Raw genomic sequence first — 6,700 nt, forward strand, 5'->3', positions numbered from 1 at the left:
GAATTTCTGAAGACTCGCTAGACTGATTTCCAGCTTGCAATAACACCAGCAATGAAGGAGTGTTCTTCTTTCTCCACATTCTTGCCAGTGTCTTCTCTCACCTGGGTTTTTGATCTTAGTCATCCTGACTGATGTAAGGTGGAATCTCAGGGTCATTCTGATTTGTATTTCTCGGATGACTAAGGATGTTGAACATTTCTTTGGGTGCTTCTCTACCATTTGATAATCCTCAATTAATAATTCTTTGTTTAGCTTTGTATATGTATGATTTTAGAATAGTTTTAGTTGGTTCTCTGGAGTCTACCCTCTTTTCTTCCTTCTTCCTTCCTTCCTTTCTTCCTTCCTTCCTTCCTTCCTTTCTTTCTTTCTTTCTTTCTCCCTTTCTTTCTTCTTTTGCTTAGTGAATCATTTAACTTTCTTTACTCATTATTTCACTCAGAAAGATAATCCAAATGCAAACACTTATATTGCCCAACATAACTAAGTACAAATGAAGTCAATGGTGTATACCATTAGCATGCTCCGGTCTATGTCAGTAAAACAAGCCCTCTTCTCTCCAGCCCTGACCCTTAGCAAACAGACAAATAATTGTGCACTGTGTGATGATACATTTAGTTGAGAACTGTGGTTCATATAGTTGGCTGCCACAGATATTGCACTCCAAACCTGCACTCAGCCCTGGCACACAAAGTCAGTCAGCAGTGGTAGCTCTTTCTGTGAGCCATGGTCCTTCCATAAGACCATGTAAATACTGTGGTTAGGCATGCTGGTGGCAAAGAATAAGCCTGTGTTATGGTGCCTATCCAGTCCATTCAGCCAGAATTTTTTGCTTACCAGGAAGCTGGAGCCTCTCTTTGATTTCATGTACTCTGGCAAAGGCCAGAGCCTTATTAGGCTCTATATCCTCAAGTCCATGATCTTATAAGTAGTGGTTGTCTAACATCAGAGCCGACATATCCAAAGCCAGGCAGGGCCAAGTTTGCTACTTTCGGTGTCTTCATGACCCTGAGAATATCATAACTGGCAAAGTCCCACTGGCACAGACCCAGGGCTGAACTACAAACAATGTATTTTCCATCAAAATAAAGTATTGACTGCAGGCAGATACTTCTATCCTCAGAGACAGACAGTGTCTTTAAGGACTTACAGTTGATTTCTCTCCCAACTGCCCAAATCTTTGTCTCATATTTGTCTGCACTTAAGAGGATGTAGTCTTCAAGACTGTGCAAGAGAGACTTGTCTTTGCACTTCTGCAAAGCCACCTTGGTGACCCATTCAGTTTGCTCAGTGAGTGTGTTTAGGCATGACCCAGCTGGATAGTTTTAGCTCCTTTGTCAAAGATCAAGTGACCATAGATGTATGGATCAATTTCTGGGTCTTCAATTCTATTCCATTGATTTACCTGACTATCTCTGTACCAATACCATGGAGTTTTATTATGATTGCTCTGTAATACAGCTTGAGATCAGTAATGGTGGTTCCCCCAAAAGTTCTTTTATTGTTCAGAATCGTTTCCACTACCTTGTTTTTTGTTTTCCACTTGTTCGTTTGTTTGTTTGCTTTTCCAAATAATTTTGCAAATTGCTCATTCTAATTCAATGAAGAATTGAGTTAGAATTTTGATGGTATTGCATTGAATCTGTAGATTGAATTCTGCCAGATGGCCATTTTTACTATATTAATCCTGCCAATCCATGAGTGTGGGAGTTCTTTCCTTCTCCCAAGTTCTTCTTTGATATCTTTCTTCAGATACTTGAAGTTCTTGTCATACAAATCTTTCACTTGCTTGGTTAGGCTCATACAATGGTACTGTGTATTGTTTGTGATGATTGTAAAGGGCATTGTTTCCCTAATTTCTTTCTCACTCTGTTTACCCTTTCCGTTGAGGAAGGTCACTGATTTGTTGGGGTTAATTTTATATCCAGCCACATTAGTGAAGCTGTTTGTCAGCTGTAGGAGTTCTCTGGTAGAATTTTTGGGGTCAGTTAAGAATGCTATCAGATCATCTGCAAGGAGTGATATTTTGACTTCTTCCTTTCCAATTTGTACTCAATGACCACTTTTTGTTGGGTAATTGTTCGGGCTAGGATTTCAAGTATTATATTGTATAGGTAGGGAGAGAGTGAACAGCATTGTCCAGTCTCTGATTTTAGTGAGATTGATTCAAGTTTCTTTCCATTTAGTTTGAAGTTGGCTACTTATTTGCTATATATTGCTTTTAATAAGTTTAGGCATAGGCCTTGAGTTCCTGATCTTCCTCAGACTTTTAACTTGAAGGGTTGTTAAATTTTGTCAAATGCTTTCTTGGCATCTAATGAGATGGTCATGTTTTTTTTTTTGCCTTGAATTTGTTTATATTGTGAATTATGTTGATGGATTTCAGTATACTGAATCATCCCTGAACCCCTGGGATGAAGCCTACTTGACCATGGTGAATGATTCTTTAAATGTGTTCTTGGATTCAGTTTGTGCGAATTTTATTGAATATTTTTGCATTGACATTCATAAGAGAAATTTTTCTGAGGTTCACTTTCTTTGTAGGGTCTTAATGTGTTTTAAGTATGAGCATTATTTGTGGCTTCAAAGAACGATTTGGGTAGTGTTCCTTCTGTTTCCATTTTGTGGAATAATTCATTTTCTCTTTTTTTTATTGGATTTTTTATTTATATTTCAAATGTTATTCCTTTCCCAGTTTCCTGGCAATGAGCCCCTCATCCCATCCCCTTCACCTTCTTCTATGAGGGTGTTCCCCTTCCTCAATCACTTCCCCTTTCCCAAACCCTCCTGATATTCCCCTGCATTGAGGAGTCCAGCCTTGGCATCACCTAGTGCTTCTCCTGCCTTTGGTTCTCCACAAAGCTATTCTCTGTTACATATGCATCTGGAGCCATGGGTCTGTCCATGTGTAGCCTTTGGGTAGTGGTTTAGTCTCTGAGATCTCTGGTTGTCAGGGGCAGAAAATACCAAACATAGAAACATCAAAGCAACCATCAAAAATAATGTAAAATTAAAAGAACTCCTAACCCAAAATATCCTGGAAATCCAGGACACAATGAGAAGAGCAACCTAAGGATACTGAGTATCGAAGAGAGTGAAGACTCCCAACTTAAAGGGCCAGTAATCATCTTCAACAAAATTATAGAAGAAATCTTCCATAACCTGAAGAAAGAGATGCCCATGAATATACAAGTAGCCTATAGAACTACAAATAGATTGGACAAGAAAAGAAATTCCTCCCGTCACATAAGAGTCAAAACACCAAGTGTACAGAGCAAAAAAAAAAAAAAAAAAGAATATTAAAAACAGTAAGAGAAAAAGGTCAAGTAACATGCAAAGGCAGACTTATAAGAAATACACCAGACTTCTCACCAGAGACTATGAAAGACAGAAGATCCTGGGCAGATGTCATACAGACCTTGAGAGATCACAAATGCCAGCACAGGGTAGTATATCCAGCAAAACTCTCAATTAACATAGATGGAGAAAGAGAGCTATTCCATGACAAAACCAAATTTTCACAATATCTTTCTGTAAATCCAGTCCTAAAAAGGATAATAGAAGGAAAACTCCAACATAAGGAGGGAAACTACACTCTACAAAAGGGAAGAAAGAATCTCCTTGCAAAGAAACCAAAACAAGAGAGACACACAAACATAATTCCACCTCTTACAACAAAAATAACAGGAAACAACTATCATTATTCCTTAATATTTCTTAACATCAATGTACTCAGTTCCCCAATAAGAAGATATAGACTAACAGACTGGATACATATAGAAGACCCAGCATTTTGTGACCCAGTGTCTTTGTCACTTTGTGTTTCCTTCATGCATCAAAATGCTAGGTGTTGTTCACATATCCATTCTATGTCTTTTTATTGGGGAACTGAGTTCATTGATATCAAGAGACATTAAGGAATATTGATTATGATTATTGTTTCCTGGATTTGTTGTTATTGTTGTTGTTGTTGTGGTTGTGGTTGTGGTTGTTGTTAGAGGTGGAATTATGTGTGTGTGTGACTATCTTCTTTCGGGTTTGTTGCAAGAAGATCACTTTCTTGCTTTTTCTAGGGTGTAGCTTCCCTCCTTGTGTTGGAGTTTTTCATCTATTATCCACTGTAGGGCTGGATTTGTGCAAAGATATTGTATAAACTTGGTTTTGTCATGAAATTTATAGATTTCTTCATTTATAGTAATTGAGAGTTTTGATGAATATAGTAGCCTGGGCTGGCATTTGTGTTCTCTTAGGGTATGTATAGCATGTATCCAGGATCTTCTAGCATTCACAGTTTCTCTTGAGAATTCTGGTATAATTCTTATAGGTCTGTCTTTATGTTACTTGACCTTTTCCCCTTACTTCTTTTAACATTCTTTCTTTGTTTTGTGTATTTGGTGTTTGACTATTTATGTGTCAAGAGGATTTTATTTTCTGATCTAATCTGTTTAGAATTCTGTAGGCTTCTTTTATGTTCATGGTCAACACTTTCTTTAGGTTAAGGAAATATTCTTCTATAATTTTATTGAAGAGTTTTTGACCCTTTAAGTTGGTAATCTTCACTCTCTTCTATACCTATTATCCTTAGGTTTGATCTTCTCATTCTGTCCTGGATTTCCTGGATGATTTGGGTTTGGAGGTTTAATATTATGCATTTTTCACTGTTGTGTCAATGTTTTCTATGAAATCTTCTTCATCTGAAATTCTCTCTTCTATCTCTTGGGTTCTGTTAATATTGCTTGCATCTATCCCTCCTAATCTCTTTCCTAGGTTTTCTATGCCCAGGGTTTTCTTTCTTTGTGATTTCTTTATTGTTTCTATTTCCATCTTTAGATGCTGGATGGTTTTGTTCAATTCCTCCAACTGCTTTGTTGTAATTTCCTGTAATTCCTTAAGAAAAATGTGTTTCCTCTTTATGGGCTTCTACTTGTTTGCCTTTGCTTATGCTTGAGCTTTTTCAGGTCTGTGAATGCTGTCATAACTACCAGAAATTTTTCCTACTATGTCCAGTTCGCACATTTCCTTGATTATCCACCACCTCTGCCTTTTGCAATTTTTTCTTATCCATACTGTGGTTCATTTTTAAAGTGAAGTGTGATATGACCTGTGCACATAAACCTATTACCTAATAGCTCAGCCCAGAAAAAAAAGTATAAAATATAAAAGCTAGTGTACAGTATGATAAAAAGTGTTGACATTGAAAGTCTGAAATGTTGGTCTCATCTTCATCAAGTCAGGTGACTCAACACTCTCCAAGGTTTTGAGCTACCTTCCTGCAGGTCGTTTAATGCAATTCTAGTTTCCATCTTCTCTGAGATGCCTTTCATGCTCAAGAGGGTATTAGAAAGGCAACTTTATAAGTCATGTCTCCTCTTGCAAATAACTTCTCACCCATATTCCTGTAAATAATTTAAATGAAACTTGTTGGGTCATCTAGATGAATTTTGGAAGAATCCATACTTAGGTTTGTCTTCATTTACCTGTTTATTATCAATATTCATTCCCTCTCCCTCCCAGAAATAGTGTTACAGAACACTACTTTTTAAGTCTTTTACAATGTTTATGATTCATGATGGTCATTTTTTTTTTTTTGCTTGACTCCTGTCCTAACAGGGTACTACTGCTAAGAAATCTTGGTTTTTAGTAATATTGAATATCAGGAACCCAAATGCTACTCAATATTAATCAGTTAACAATTGGAATTGCTCTATAATAGATTGAGGAAATGCTTCTGAATATTTACTTTTAAAAACACACTACTCGCCTTCCTCTATACAAAAGAGAAACAAGCCGAGAAAGAAATTAGGGAAACGACACCCTTCATAATAGACCAAAATAATATAAAGTACCTCGGTGTGACTTTAACCAAGCAAGTAAAAGATCTGTACAATAAGAACTTCAAGACACTGAGGAAAGAAATTGAAGAAGACCTCAGAAGATGGAAAGATCTCCCATGCTCATGGATTGGCAGGATTAATATAGTAAAAATGGCCATTTTACCAAAAGCAATCTACAGATTCAATGCAATCCCCATCAAAATACCAATCCAATTCTTCAAAGAGTTAGAGAGAACAATTTGCAAATTCATCTGGAATAACAAAAAACCCAGGATAGCTAAAACTATCCTCAACAATAAAAGGACTTCAGGGGGAATCACTATCCCTGAACTCAAGCAGAATTACAGAGCAATAGTGATAAAAACTGCATGGTATTGGTACAGAGACAGACAGATAGACCAATGGAATAGAATTGAAGACCCAGAAATGAACCCACACACCTATGGTCACTTGATTTTTGACAAAGGAGTCAAAACCATCCAATGGAAAAAAGATAGCATTTTCAGCAAATGGTGCTGGTTCAACTGGAGGTCAACATGTAGAAGAATGCAGATCGATCCATGCTTATCACCCTGTACAAAGCTTAAGTCCAAGTGGATCAAGGACCTCCACATCAAACCAGACACTCTCAAACTAATAGAAGAAAAACTAGGAAAGCATCTGGAACACATGGGCACTGGAAAAAAATTCCTGAACAAAACACCAATGGCTTAGGCTCTAAGATCAAGAATCGACAAATGGGATCTCATAAAACTGCAAAGCTTCTGTAAGGCAAAGGACACTGTGGTTAGGACAAAACGGCAACCAACAGATTGGGAAAAGATCTTTACCAATCCTACAACAGATAGAGGCCTTATATCCAAAATATA

General features: G+C 37.2%; 1 pseudogene; it reads right to left on the reverse strand.

Moving 5' to 3' along the window:
• Window positions 1-672: 672 nt before the first annotated feature.
• Window positions 673-5,321, reverse strand: Fbxw2-ps1 (F-box and WD repeat domain containing 2, pseudogene 1; annotated as a pseudogene).
• Window positions 5,322-6,700: the final 1,379 nt, after the last annotated feature.

This window comes from Rattus norvegicus, chromosome 9 (genome assembly GCF_036323735.1).
Source record: "Rattus norvegicus strain BN/NHsdMcwi chromosome 9, GRCr8, whole genome shotgun sequence".
In the NCBI taxonomy this organism is placed as follows: Eukaryota; Metazoa; Chordata; class Mammalia; order Rodentia; family Muridae; genus Rattus; species Rattus norvegicus.